The 14,927-nt window shown below is 31.2% G+C and overlaps 1 long non-coding RNA gene across 1 annotated transcript in view; it reads right to left on the reverse strand.

The window, feature by feature from the left end:
• Positions 1-584: 584 nt before the first annotated feature.
• The window catches only part of LOC146993452 (uncharacterized), a 200,375-nt gene continuing 186,032 nt past the window's right edge, over positions 585-14,927 (reverse strand). Inside the window, exon 3 of the long non-coding RNA XR_015038712.1 lies at positions 585-1,091. This is a non-coding gene — a long non-coding RNA (uncharacterized LOC146993452). The remainder of the gene's footprint in view (positions 1,092-14,927) is intronic.

Genomic DNA, 14,927 nt, shown 5'->3' on the forward strand with positions numbered 1-14,927 from the left:
GAAGGAATACGAAGGTCCTGAGTTGAAATCCTGTTTTAAGCCTGTGTCTTTACTCGGTTTTGCTCAATTTACTGAGTAAAATCACAATTTCAGTCTTCAAGAGGTCAAGCACACGGTGCCCTCTAACGATATTGCTGATGAATTACAAAGTCATAAACGAGATAATAATAGGAATTTATTAAAAGAAAACTGTATAGCTCCAGTTAGTGAAGCAGATCGGAATGAAAACAAATATTCCATCTAAAAATAGCGTAGAAGGTAAAGCAGACTTAGCGGAAAAGAAAAAATAATTTCTTTATGCTTTGAACTTAGTTTTTCATGTTAAATTGTTTTGTTAAAGAAATAAATTAGACAATTCTTTTGCATAAAATACATAACATCTTCGTTCATTTGTGAATTGTTAACTTTCTTTCACGTTGTTCGTATTTAAGCTCAGTTTCAAGCTTTACAACTGTGTCTTTCGTTCGTGCATATCTGAGAGATAAATGATGTTATTTATACTCACAACAGTGTTTCTGGCTTTATTGTTTCCTGTCTTAAATTCCTCATTTAATTAGCGTTTTGGAAATAAATAAACGATGAAAATTAGGCAAATCATCTATTCTTTATTTCATCTTAAATGAGATACAAACGTACCCCTTGGGAATCTAAACAGATCTCAATAGACCGTATATCAGAGTTGCTTGAACTTTCGGACTCAGAAAAGAGGAGAAAAGCATTGTAGACATAGAACCCTAGAGAGGTAGAACCCTAGGACGTAGAGAGGTAGAGGGGGGATAAATTTACAGAAAAAGAATCCTTGGAAGTGTAACATCATCCCTTGGGTGAAGATCAGGCATGGTACAACATTTTATGCAAATCCAGAGAATAGATTTTACCTGTGACAGAAATTTATACGTATATCAAACAACAGGTGTCACTTTCATATATGCCCATACTCTTTCAACTGCTTCTTTATGCTCTATGAGCAGATGAATATGTGAAATCAGTTCAAAGATATTAAACTCGGCTACAAGCTTGAAGTGATATTGTTGAGGAGTAAATATTCAAGAAACATGCCGTATCAATTTGTCTGCAATAACACCTGAATTCTATAAAGAAAACAGAAAAAGTTGTAAAATCGCAGTAAATATGAACTATACATAAAAAAGGTAATTTTATTTAACTGCATATTGAAAACATTATAAATCAATAAAACAACATAACGGCAATTAAAATTTTATTTGAAAACTTAATTCGGTTCAGTGTTGATTAAAATAAATCTGTGTTTCCTTAAATATTTATTTCAACATTCTGTCATTCGTTCTTTTAAAATTCATTTACAAACACTCTTAAAATAACATCTGCATATTGTGTATTCAAGTTAGAACATCATATTATAATTTACTTTCAAATAATCTTTTTTTATGTTAGTTTATGTTTACAAGCTCAAGCTCATAAAACAAATGAAAACCATAAACCTATATTTTCTAAATAGCACTCTGAATAATGAGGATATATACAAGTTTATTTGCTGATATTATCGGTTAAAATATATTGGACTTTCGAAAGATCCAATTTTTCGTCAATTTTATTATAGTACGCTTCAAATAAAATTGATTAAATGACTGTTGGCTTTTTCAAATAATTTGTGTAGCCTTCGGAAAAGAAAAGTTAAGGAAAATGCACGTTCATTCCTTAATTCACAATTATTCGAAGTACCTATGGCTATTTTACTGCATTAGAGACATAAAAAGGGTCTCCCTACTCAATTTTAGTTCCGTTAAAGTTTTGGGGAATTTTATGTCTCAAGCACGGAATAAGGCAAAGGAAATTCACTTAAAAAAACACTTAAATTTAATCTTTTTTTCCTCAGACTGGAAAATAAGCATAGTAGAAACCTTTAGCAGAACTATAAATTTTTACCTTTAATAAATGGAAATCAATAAGAAGGTGTTTCTCTCTCATAAGGTGTGTCCCATTTTCGATGAAAATGACTTATTGTTCCCGTGTGTTTATTGCCAAGAATAATATCTGAATAAACATGGTGGAAAAAATCCTACTTGAGAAAAATAAATTTGTGTTCACACTAAAACTAGCTGAGATAAATTTTATTAACATATTAATCTCGTTGATTTGTTCTAGAATATAAGAATTTTTCATTGGAAAAGATGTCCATTGACATCAAGGTAGAAAGTAATTTTTTTTATATCTAAAAATTCAAAATATCCTTCAAAATTCCCAAACGAAATTCCTTTTCTATGGCATGTGAATCATTATCTTAAACATAAACATATTATATTCAGCATATAAAATATTGCCAAAATAAAAAATGTTCAGTATATGCCCTTCAGAATTTTGCGCTAGAAGACGTTTCAATGGTTAAATGCTAAGAAAATAATCCTTGCATATTACCAGAGCCCAGAAATCTACTATGTTGCTTAAAGAAAGGGAAATCCTTGCATATTACGAGCACAAAAATATAGCGAGCTGCATAAAAAAACCATGTTATTTGTAAATTAAAATAAAATATAGAATTTTTAATGCTCAACAATGACAATGCTCAACAAGAATAAGAAGCATATGGCTAAGGGCTAATTCAATGACAATAAGTTCAAATGTAGGCAGATTTCTTTTTTCTGAAAATAATTTATCATTGGTATGAAACAATTTCGATTATACCGCCAAACAAACATTGTTTAGTTAAAGACTAGAGAGTTTGTGAACTGGCTTATAAAGATTCTATACTGTGTACTACTTCTAAGTTACAGTTGAATGTGAAGAGTCTTAAGAGCTAGTAATCGAATAATCGCTTGTGTTCGTGGGGTAGAAAACAATAAGTGAGAAGAGTGAAACAACCCTTTATTATTCCAACTAAAGTTTAACAGAATTCCGTCTTGGAGTTGCACAATAAAGCCGACACTCGGGCTTGAACTTAAGAAACTAAGAATTAAACTAATCTTAGCTAAAAAAGATATAGCCGAAGCTATCAAGATTCTAACGGAGTTGGCCCCTTAACGCTAATTGACTGCGAAGCTATCAAGGGCCTAAAGTACGGCCGAGCGTAATAATAGCTTAAGAGAGAGTAGCCTAAAACGGCGGACGCGTGCTCTCCCTAAGACAGTAGAACTTCGCGGTTAAATACCGCTCTTCCTCGATTTGCATCCAAACGTGATTCTAAGACTACCTTCTGGCCGGAAGTAGTAAGTGGAAATTAAGAAGCGATGTTTAAGGAAGTTAACTCAAATTTTAACTGTTAATAAAATTAACATAATCCTTACAGGCTGTTTAGTGCAAGAAAAGAAGCTTTTGAAAATTAATGCAGGCCTTTCTGAGCAGTTCACTTACAGTCGTTTTTATTTGTATTTTAACGCACTAATCAGGCAACGGTCAGATCAGGCAACGGTCAGTTTAATAAGTGACGACTTACAGTATACCTCTTTTTTTACTTTACAACACCTTTCTTTTCTAAGAATCACGTGACTGACTGGAGATCAGCCAATCAGGAGAAAAGTGTGAAAGCTAGTCGCAGAAAAAAACATGGCTGAATGCCTGTTGGCTGTATAACGGAGGTAAGTAAGAAAAATTTTACAATTACTGTTTGAAATATTTTTTGTTCATTTTATGCAGATTATTCTTATGCACTTTGCACTGGTATATGTATTGAGTAAGTATTTTAACGTTTAAGCTTTGCTATTAATTAATATCAGTGTTCGTAATGTCTAATGAGTTAAAAGAGTACAAAATATTTATTCCAAATGCAGATCTAATAGTAGTATTTTGTCATTGTGCATCCGATAAATTACGCCTTAAATTAACCGTATTAAACTAATTATTCCAAAATTTAATCACTATTGTGGTATTTAATTGAAAAATGTATGTGGATGCTGAAAACAAAATTAATCATTGTTAGAGTTCGTTTGCAATCGTCTGACCTAAGAACGTTTGACATCTTTTTCCCGGCAGGCCTTGCGAGAAACGTTTATGTAAACATTTAGAATTCTGATGTAATGTATATATTTTTGCTTATTAGCGTTTTGCTTGTTACCTGATTAATTATACTTAGTTTATAATTCAGTCTAATATGTTTATGTATGAGATGTGTTATGAATTAAAATTACAAAAACTTGAACAACACGGCCTTGCGAGAATCTCGTTTATTCTTTAGTGTAATAAAATTATTTTTTCAGTGGTATTAATTTCTTACTATAATGTTTTAGTTCCAAAATGAAGTAATTATATTGATTAAAAATATGTCACATCATACTTTTCGTAATGTTTTGTTTTACTAATTAGATGCAACTTAATTATTCCATATATTTTAATATACCAATATCGACAGGCGAAAGATGGAAATGACCTAAAATATTTTTTCTAAAAATTCGTTAAACTAGTTATAAACAAAAACTCAAATTTTGTAAAATAGCTTTTATTTTTTAAAAAAGTTTTTCCTAAACATCAAAGAAATTTCAATACGCTAATTTCACTAAATTGAACTCTTTTCAGGGATTTTGGCTTGATCACTGAAAATCTTAGAAAGAAATGTAATGTATTTACATAGGCTTGCATTATATTTTTGCTTCAATTTATGCTATAAATTTGAGAAATCTAACAACGGCATAAACCAAACCTAACTCTCATATACCAATTCTACTTTTGTACAGTAATCATTCTAGCTACACTACTGATAACCTTTTCTTTTACAGTCTATCCTTAGAACGATTTTAATCAACCGTACTTCTTTCATTTAATGAAAACATAGCAAGTCAAAATTTCATACTATATTTCTGCTTCTTACTTTTCTAAGTTCAGAAATCAAACACTTATCTTTCTGCATTTCAAATGAAAACAAAAGTGAGTGTTTGATTTCTCTCATTCTAGCATTCTATTTATCTAAATTTTCTTTTATTCTGTCCAAAATAGATTAAAAATGAGCTGCATAAAGACCATCTTTTATCTTATCAGCTCATTTTTTCGAGCTGACTTAATATTCTAATTCAGAAATCACTTTATTAAAACTTCAAAGCAATATCCTCTATCGTGAATGTTCAGAGACCTATAAAACTTCAAAGGATTTCTTGATGCTTCTTTTCTCCTTTTATCATAAAAATGCCTTGACAGCTAGGCGAAAGGAGTAAGGAGGATCTTTTTCCCCCCGTATGCAGTTTGGATCTTTCTTGGATGAAAAATATTTACGCGCATTGTCTTTCAAATAAGACTGCCAGTCAAGAGTTTGAAATCCGTGTTCTGCTGCCAAAAGGAACTGACATAGCAGGATGGGAATCTTGAGCTCCAAAATCTAAAGCCGGATAACGAAAGATGAATAAAATAAAAAATGGCGTTAATATTTGATTAGAATTGCTAATGAGCATGATTTAAATTCCAATTTTTCTGGAAGAGAAACTTGGAGCCCATTTGAATTTTCGAAATGACTGAATGCGGGGATTTTCGAACTGAGAAGGAGGTCTTTCAAATCTCGTCACTCATTCTGAAAGTATTTATGACCAGCAACTACGCTTGAGAATTTCATCACGAAAAATCTCGAGATTTGCGGGAAAATCTTAAGTTCCGGATTTTAGAAAAATGTTGCGCTTTAAATTTCTGGATTCCAGTTCTCGAGAAAAATTCTAATACAGTTTGGAAGAACTAAAAGTAAGTAAATAAATAAAAATATTTTCGCTCATGAGCTAAATTACAGTTTTTTAAATCTGAAAGTTGCTGTCCCCGCTGGTGAACTTATAGTCTCTAAGGGAATTATTCGACTGTTTAAATTGAAATTATCAGAAAAAATACTGAATGATTTGGAAATAAAATCTCATATTGCGACATCTCTTCGTAATGTATTTTTAGCGATGAACTGTCAAGAAGAGTTATAGAAAGAATTGACACTAAACACGATCAACAGTAACTTAAGATGTAACTACCAAATTAAAGTTTATTTTTACCTTATACGTACACTGCGGAAAAAAAGGGGGGAGGGGGACATTTCTATATCTTTCGTTTTGCTGGACCGATTGACGAAATTCAAATTGCGTTTTTCATGTTTCGAAAGCGCGATTTAGGATATATATTAGATTTATATATAGCATTGCTCTCTCTAACATAGATATTTTGACACAAAATGGTACTTTTTCTGAAATAACACCAGTTTTTTCCCCATATTTCGTTTCTACGATCCAAACTATGCATAAATATTAAATTTTGTAAAATTTGGTGTGAAATTTACGGAGAAATTTAAAAATTTATCTTGGCCCATTTTTATTCAGTTTGCGCCAATAATAATTCCCTCGGCGAACTTCTTATTATATGGCAACCTATTTTTCTTTCCGTTCCGTTGTGCAGGAGTGGATAAATGTTCACATCGTTCCTACCTATTTACATTGTGGATGAACGGAAAAAAAATCACATCGTTCTTACTTTCAAATAATTTTAACAAAGTACCTACATTTCATGTTTTTATCGCTTTCAGCAATATGCCAAATTTCAAAACGCGCCAATATATAAATTCACGTATATCTTTTTTTTATTTTGAATAAAAAATTTTAATTTTTTGCAAGTATGCTTAGAAATACATCTAGTTTAAGCTGATGGTAAAAATTTTATATATTTTTTAATAATTATAAATTAAACTTATTCAAAATTTTTTCGAAAATTTTAAAATACAAATTTTAAAAATAAATCATAAAAAATGGACGAATGCTATTTGGAGTGAACATAAATTTTGACATGTGAAAAGAAAAATCGAATAAATTTAGCAAAAAAAGAGATTTTTATAAATATATACCAAACTCAAGTAACACTGAGAAACTAAAATTTTTAGGGCTAGTTTTTTAAAAATTACTCGTGCGAGTTTTACAAAACTTGGCAATTTAGCGTAATTTGAGTCGTAGAATCGAAATATGGGAAAATAATTGTCATGTCACTTCAGAAATGTCTGATTTTGTGTCAAAATACCTATATTAGAGCAATGCTATATATAAATCTAATACATATCCTAAGTCATGTTTTCGATAAATGAAAATGGCAAGTTGAATTTCGTCAATCGGCCCAGTAGAACAGGAGATATAGAACTGTCCCATCTTTTTTCCTCAGTGTACATCTAAGATATACATGAGCTGTACGTATTTATATTCAAATATAGTATATTAATTACAGATTTAAGAATAACATGTTAATTTTTTAATAATATTTGCTCAATGTACACAAAATTTCCCTTTCTTTTTTCTCGAATATTTAACAGAAATTGAATCTGACAACTTAAAGCTGGTTCAAGATTTAAAATCTCCATTAGAGAGGAGAGGAACCTTAAATCTTCTCGAATTCGAATTCGAATGTTTTCTACTTTCCCGACTCCTTCATATAAGAATAATAAGAAAAAAATTGCCTAATATTAGAAGGTATTGAAAAGCGAAACTTTGAATCAATATTTTAATGAAAATCAAATGTACAGTTTAAAAAGATTGTTTCATTTCATCAAAAAGATACAAATGAAATTTAGTAAATGAAGTGTAAATTTGAAATTCTTGAAATTAGAGGTTCAGTTCCTTAATCAAATTTAATTAAAAATACTTTTTAAGATTTCTTACATTTTTCAGCCCCATTTCAAATTATGGATTTAAAAAGGCGCTGAAAATGTGATAATTTTGAACTTATTAGGCAAGATAATAACTGAAAAATCTAAACTAAAATGTAAATACGGAGAAATGGGATTATTTCAAGAGTTAATACAAAAAAGCACTAAACATATAATGTTTAAGTTTCGCCAAAAAGTAAGTGATGGCGTTGACAGCTGCCCCAAGATGATACTGATGATTTAGACTAAGTCCCCTAAAATTACAACAATTACGTTTTAATTTTATTTTTATTTTCCTTTATTTTATTTTTATTTATTTATTTTTAATGAACTCTCTTACTCGATGTCATAAAACTAATCTTTCTAAAATTTTTGAGTTAAGCTATTTAACGCTTTTTAAAATTAAAATTCGAAAGATCAATGTTACAAAAAGAGCGAAAATTGGAGCTTTCGAATACTGAATCTTTATCAAAATTTGTGTGAGTCAAAGATTTGAATGATTAACCTTATTCGATTGCTTCCATGCTCTCTAACTATTCTGAATAAATTAGAAAGAAGTGCTATGATTGACAGAGAGCTTCATTTACTAAAGTATGATATAAATACAGAAATTAATAATTCTTTTTAAAAGTTAAGATGAAAATTTTAAACATTATAAAACCATGTATTGTAGACCAGTTTTTACTTCTTTAGCTAATTTCTAATTCTTAAAATGAATAATCTTTCTTTCCTTATTTCAAAGTAATTTTAATTTCATATACAGAAGGGATTTCTAGACATCCTAGATTAGCCCGGACAGTCCAAGAGTTATAACTGCTTTCGAGTTTTCGTCCGCCATTGAAAAATGTCCACAAATTTTAAATAAAGCTGATTGTACGTCTAATTATTCACTAAATGCATTAGCACATGCACAAAAGATTTTTTTCAACTATGAACAATGTCTGGATTTCAGAAAGAAGTCAGTTTGTCAACACTACATGAATATTTAAATTTGGAAAATGAATTCCAAATATTCATGTCGTTAAATTTAAAATATGCAAAATCTAACAAAGAGTTTCTAAGGGAAAATGAACATGAAGGAATAAAAAGCAAGCCTTAACAGCCATTCACTTTGTGAAGATTTATTTAATTAGTTTAAAGAAACTTTCCTTTCAGTCTCATTTTCACTCATGCTTTCTTGCCAGAATGTTAATAAGCTAGCGCGCGTATATTCAAATGAGGTAGAAAGAAGTGATATTTAAGGGACAGTTTGGGAAGATGATGTTAGAGTGTAATATGCTTGCTTGAAAGCTATGTTGCTGTCTTGAATTACTAGCGATTAGATTTCCGGGACGTTGCCAATAAGCTTGTTTTTGCCGACTTCTACGAGTCAGAGCTTTCCTGCGCGTTAAATTATCCTGTGAGCAGTTATGCTAAACTTATTACATTTTATTGATTCTTTACACCCTTCTTCTTGCCATCAGTGAAACTTAAGAATTATTCCTCATACAGACTTTTAGAGGTCGTTGTTCATGTTACCTAAGAAAACGAGATTCTATAACTTCATTTTCAAAATAAAAATGCTGCAAAAGATATATAGTCTACTTTTCAATATCTTGAATAATTTGCTGTCAGCGCTGTATAATTTTTTTGTGCCAAGTTTTTTTATCATAGAGGCATGATAAAATACATGTGATAGGCTCTCTAATCACTGAGATTAATATTTCATAAAGTATCCTAGGCATGTAAACCCGCAGAAAATTTTGGGAAGAGAACCGGAAATAAATAATTATATTAATAAATTTTTATTTAATTTTTAATTCGGTGTTCATAAGTAGATTATAGAATACAGTATTGCATCAATAAAAAATTTGATGTGTACACCACATGACTTCCTTATACGAAATATTAAATTATACGCATTTTTTCTTGCATTTTATTTAAACTTATTAGATTTAATTAAACCTACTTCGCCGACAGCGCATAAACCACGATAGAATAAATGCACTCTTTAAAATTCATTTTGTTTACCATAGCGACACTTTGGCGTTAGGTTTACTTAACAGTATTATATTTCATTCATATTACAACTCAGAATGCACAAAATGTATATCATTTAAAGAATTATCTAATCGTTGCCACATGTTCTATTCAAATACTATAATAAGGCTAGAACTATGTATAAAAGAAATTAAGCAAACAAAACAAAAAAAAGAAACAGTTTTTCACAGACGATTGAGTATTTCTCATTTAATTAATTCAGTTCTTACTTCGCGAGAAGGCAAAAATACATAAAAACTCAAAATATCTATATTAAAAATTACGAAGTAAATCTCAAACGCTTATTTCCTCGAAAAAATTCCAGAAAGAATTAAGCATGATTTAATTGGCAATAATAAATGAAAGCGTTATCTTTGTTGTTGCGAAGCTAAGTTTCTCTAGATTGGCGACGAATCCACTAGTCTCCTGTTTCAAATGTAAACATCAATGGCAGCCATTAAAAACAGGCTTAGCGGCAATTAAACAACTTTCAAATTGCTGATAATTTCAAAAATATTGCACATAAATTTACTAAAGGAATAAAATCCTTAACCGGAAGATAAAAACAATATAATTCAATCATTTTTAAAGAAAAAAATGTACAATTTACAAACATATAAGAGTAAAGAAACTGAGATCACTGAGCCGGGTAATAGAGTGGATATATATATAAATATATTTATATACGTTTGGTGCGGCCGATTGCAACCAAAATACGAGGTGCACATCTACATGTTATAGCAGTCCTATATACAAAATTTCAACGTTCTGAGGCTACTCGTTTTTGAGTTATGCGAGATACGTTCGTACGCACGTACGTACATACGTTCGTACAGACGCCACGAAAAATTCTCTTCAGAATTAATTTTAAAGCAGTTTTATAATTTTTTTGAAGGAAAAGAGTATTTTATTCTGTCCTTACGTACAGATATCACGCAAAAACATCGTTAAATTACATTCGATAGCGGTCAAAATGGATATTTTCGTTGAAATATGCTGCCTGAAACTTTTCGCGATTACAATACTTCCTTTTTACTTCGTACAAGGAAGTAAAAAACACCTGTATTATGCATATAGCCTGCGTGCATCTATGGCAAAGCACTCGAGGACCTGAGAGGAGGACATTCTAAGAAGGAAATTGGCGCGTATTTACGCTTTGCATATACTATAAATACTTTTATTTTTCCCCGGATTCTCATGGTTACAAGAGGAAACATCTCGGACGAAAATGTCGCAGAGGTAAGGCACATCGCGAGGATACCACAACGTGAAGGCAGACATAGGTAGTGTGCATCGCAAGAAAAGGTACATCGTCGCCCAAACATCGTGCGAGAAAAGAAAGCAAAGAGAAAACATCGTATATCGTGGTATAAAACATCGTCGTAGAATGTAAAGCGATTAAGACATTTCTCAATTTTAATACATCATAAAAATATTGTGGTAAAAATAAAGCTTTTACAAATCATCACATGATGATAACATCGCAGACATGTGTTTACAGACTAAAATTTTTAAATGTGTATTTGTATTGTAATATACAAATACATTGTATTGTTTCATTTTCCTAACAGTAATTTTTGATTTTGAAAACAGCTTTCCTTTACTTCCTCATTTTCCTATCTATGCTTTCGTGCCAGAATGAGTTTTCAGGTTCCCGCTTTATTCAAAATAGGGTAGAAACTACTGTTTAAGCTGAGGTCTGAGCTACTTCAGACAGTTCTGCGTGTCAGCCATGTTGTTGCTTCTAATTAAAGCTTTCTATTTAACGGCCGTGCATTTTGACTGCTTGTTAGTCTACGCCGATAATATTATCCAATACCAACTACGCGTTAAATAACTCTGTGCAGCTTCGTCTGATTATCCAACTTAGTATTTGTCTTAGTTTTATATTTTCTGCTTTTAAGTCATAATTACTGGTTTTCTGTACCCCCAAGTTCGGCTATCATGTGAATATATTTGAGTTAAAATAAAAGGGTATTTTAACCCTTCTGTTGTTATTACTGACCCAGTAGAACTTAGCTAATAGTCTCTTTACAGTTCTATGAGGTTCTAGCAGTCAAGTACCTTTAATTTAGCTAGAATACTATAGTATAATGATCTGAGAGCACAAGAAATAATAAGTAATATTTTTATCTCTATATTCCACATGTTTAAATCAACTAATACACTTTTATTAAAAAAGAAAACAAAACCTGATAAAAAAATAAGTACAAAACTAAAATGGGTAGAAAATGTGTTCTACGACTAACAGTTAATTGAATTTTAACCTTATATAGTCAATTAATAAAGTCCATTAATAATTAATCTCTTTCATAAAGTTGGGTTAGTACTTCGAAAGTTCATTCAAAACGTTTAAAATATGAAAACATGTCTGCCATGTTATCGTCATGCAATGATTTTCAGTGCTTTATTTTTTACCACGGTACTTTCTACGATGATGCTTTAAAACTGCGAAGTTTTTAACCTGCTTTATTTTCCACGAAGATGTTTCGCAACTGCGATGTTTTTTTTTTTTTTTTTTTTCCCTCCACCATAGTTTGTACGACGATGTTTACCCCTTGCGCTGTTTTCTCCGCGATGTTTTCAAAGGACACCATTTTCTTTTCTATTATCAGTTACGAATATTAAAACAGGGTTTCATTAGACCCTGTAAATATGAAATTGTCGATAACTGAGGATCATTTTCGTATTTTAAATTTTATTAAATATGTGGGAAGAAAAGTGAAAACGTAGCCCTTACATTTTACGAGAACAATATTGCATCAAATATAATTTCAAATCTAAGTTGTGAAGAAAAGAAAAGTAGTTCATCTGTCCTTTCTATAAATACCACCTTAACAGAAAGCGATATTTTCATAGCTAGAATCAATTAAAGTGTTTTATAAAATAACATGATTTGTAGTAATTCGATGAGTGGTTGTTTCAGAGTTCCTGATCTGGTAAGGGATTCCCCCTAAAGAATTTTACAGCCTTGCGGAAAGAGAATTCTTTGATCTCAGACTGCAAAATACAGCTAAGATCCGGTTAAAATCAGGTGATTAAAAATGGTTTTGAGGAGCATTATATAAAGGCAGCGAAATCAATAGTAGGGTTTCTTTATTTATATTTATTAACGTAATTATAAGTTGTATTTTACGAAACCTATAAGTTACAGACATTTATTAAATATGATAAACTATATCTGTGTTTATCAATTATATCTGTAGCGCATGTTTATAGAACAGCATATTTCAGTTTCCAGTTTTGGCTATTATTTAAAAGGCATCATTTAAACAAAATTTTAAAAACACTCAGTGAAAGGGGAATGTCATTTTGGCATTCGATGGACTGAAGTAATTGAGCAATAAAGCCGGAGAAAAAATGTTCTAGCTATATGGTAGACTTATAATACCAAATGTAGCTAGTTTTATAGCTAAATCCGCAACCCTGGAAAATCAAATATGTTATGCCAGGCAATATGACCAATCTCCCACGCAAACCTGACTCTGGATCAAGGCCAAAACGCTCAATCCGCAGTTTTAATAATAAAAATAGAAAGAAGTCTAACCGCAAATTTCGCTGAGTCATGCATTAAATTCTGCGCATTCCCACGCTCCGGTAGCACGGAATGGGAATAGACTAAACGTTGAGTTTTTCTCGTGGTTCACTCTAAAAAATGAAAACGTGGTTTAAGAAGCGAAATCATTTACTTCTATTACAAGAAAGCTGCCGACCGCATCAGTAATAAATATTGACTCAAACAGTATAGTACATAATTTGGTCTGGCCGTTAAATATATTCTCTCTAATGTTTGGTGAATGCATACTATATTTAATGAATACTTCGACATAACATTTGTGAGCCTTATTTCGAAATTGATCCAAGATCAAGACGACGATTAGAAGCAGCAAAAATATCATCCAAACCATTCCCGTCAACGATAGGACATTTTTAACCCAAATTCCTTTTACAAAGAATTCAGCCGAACACGACAACCATATACAAACTGTCATTTTCAATGATTTTTTTTTCTAATACTGTCAGCGTACTTGCCTTTATGCTTTTCAAAGAAATTGTTATAATTTATATATTTTCTTTGTGTTTTAATTGTATAGGGTGAATCGAAAACTCCAAAGAGCACTTTTTTTTTAATTTAAGAAAAAAGAAGTAACTAAAAGCAGTAAAGTGTAGTTTGCTGTGTACGTTTTATAAGGATAGTAAAATGCTTTTTAACGGGAGTCTAAACCTCACTCAAAGAGGGTACGTACATGTTTGCTGACACTTTACGGAATTTAGTTTTTATTGGGTATCTGCAAAAGTTGCACCCATTTGGTAAATACAAATTCTTATTGGATGACTTGAAAATTCAGATCATTCTGAATGATTGAATTTTTTTTAGCAGCAGAGTTGAAACTCAAATGCTTAAAAGCACTGAATTTGTCACAGTACTAAAGAGTTTAACGATTTGCAATAACAAAATTTAAAGAATACTTTAGGCTAAAAAATGTAGACCTATTGCATTACCTAGTATACTATGCAAAATCACTGCATACACCATTAACTCTAGAATCATGAAAATTCTTACTGAAGAAAGAAAACTAAGCTGTTACCAAGATGCTTATAGAAAACATCCTTCAACTGTCGATCAGCTGATCTGTCTGTGTCTAGCTATCATTGATGCCTTCCAGGAAAATTCTCCTAGGAAAGCTACTGCTATCTTTCTTGACAAGTCGTCTGCTTTTGATTCAGTATTGAGGCAAAAGCTCTTATAGATTGTCCATAAATATGGAATTAAAGGTAATGCACTTATCTGGATTGCTGTCTTCTTGAAAAACAGGAAATTAAAGTTAGATTCAATAGAGCTCTTTCGATAAGCAAGAATGCACTTATCTAGACCGCTGGGTTCTTCAGAAACAGGAAATTAAAATTAGATTCAGTGGAGCTCTTTCGAAAAGCAGGAATACCTGGTCGGGCGTGCTCCAGGGTTTTGTTCTTAGCACGTTACTTATTTTTATTGTATGTTAACAATATTCCTCACCACCTATTTGAGAACGCCAAAATTGCCTGTTATGTAGATGATTTGGCAATTTGACATATTTGACATTCATAAATCTGCTTTTGTTCTAAACCAATCTCTAAAGAACAGTTTCACTTGGTCTCAGAACCTCAACGGGAAATTTAATCCACAAAAATCACTCTTCATAGTTTTCACTACTAATCGAATACATAAATTATATGAGACCCATCATCATGATGGATAATATACCTCTAAAGCAGACAGATAATCCAAACTGCCTTGGGGTGCAACTTGATTCTGAATTATGCTTCACCAAACAAATCAAGAATTGCCGAAATAAAGCTCTGAAAAAAATAAATA

The sequence above is a fragment of the Stegodyphus dumicola genome, chromosome X1 (assembly GCF_044657685.1).
Source record: "Stegodyphus dumicola isolate Sdum_Otavi_A_Nest chromosome X1, ASM4465768v1".
Classification (NCBI taxonomy): domain Eukaryota; kingdom Metazoa; phylum Arthropoda; class Arachnida; order Araneae; family Eresidae; genus Stegodyphus; species Stegodyphus dumicola.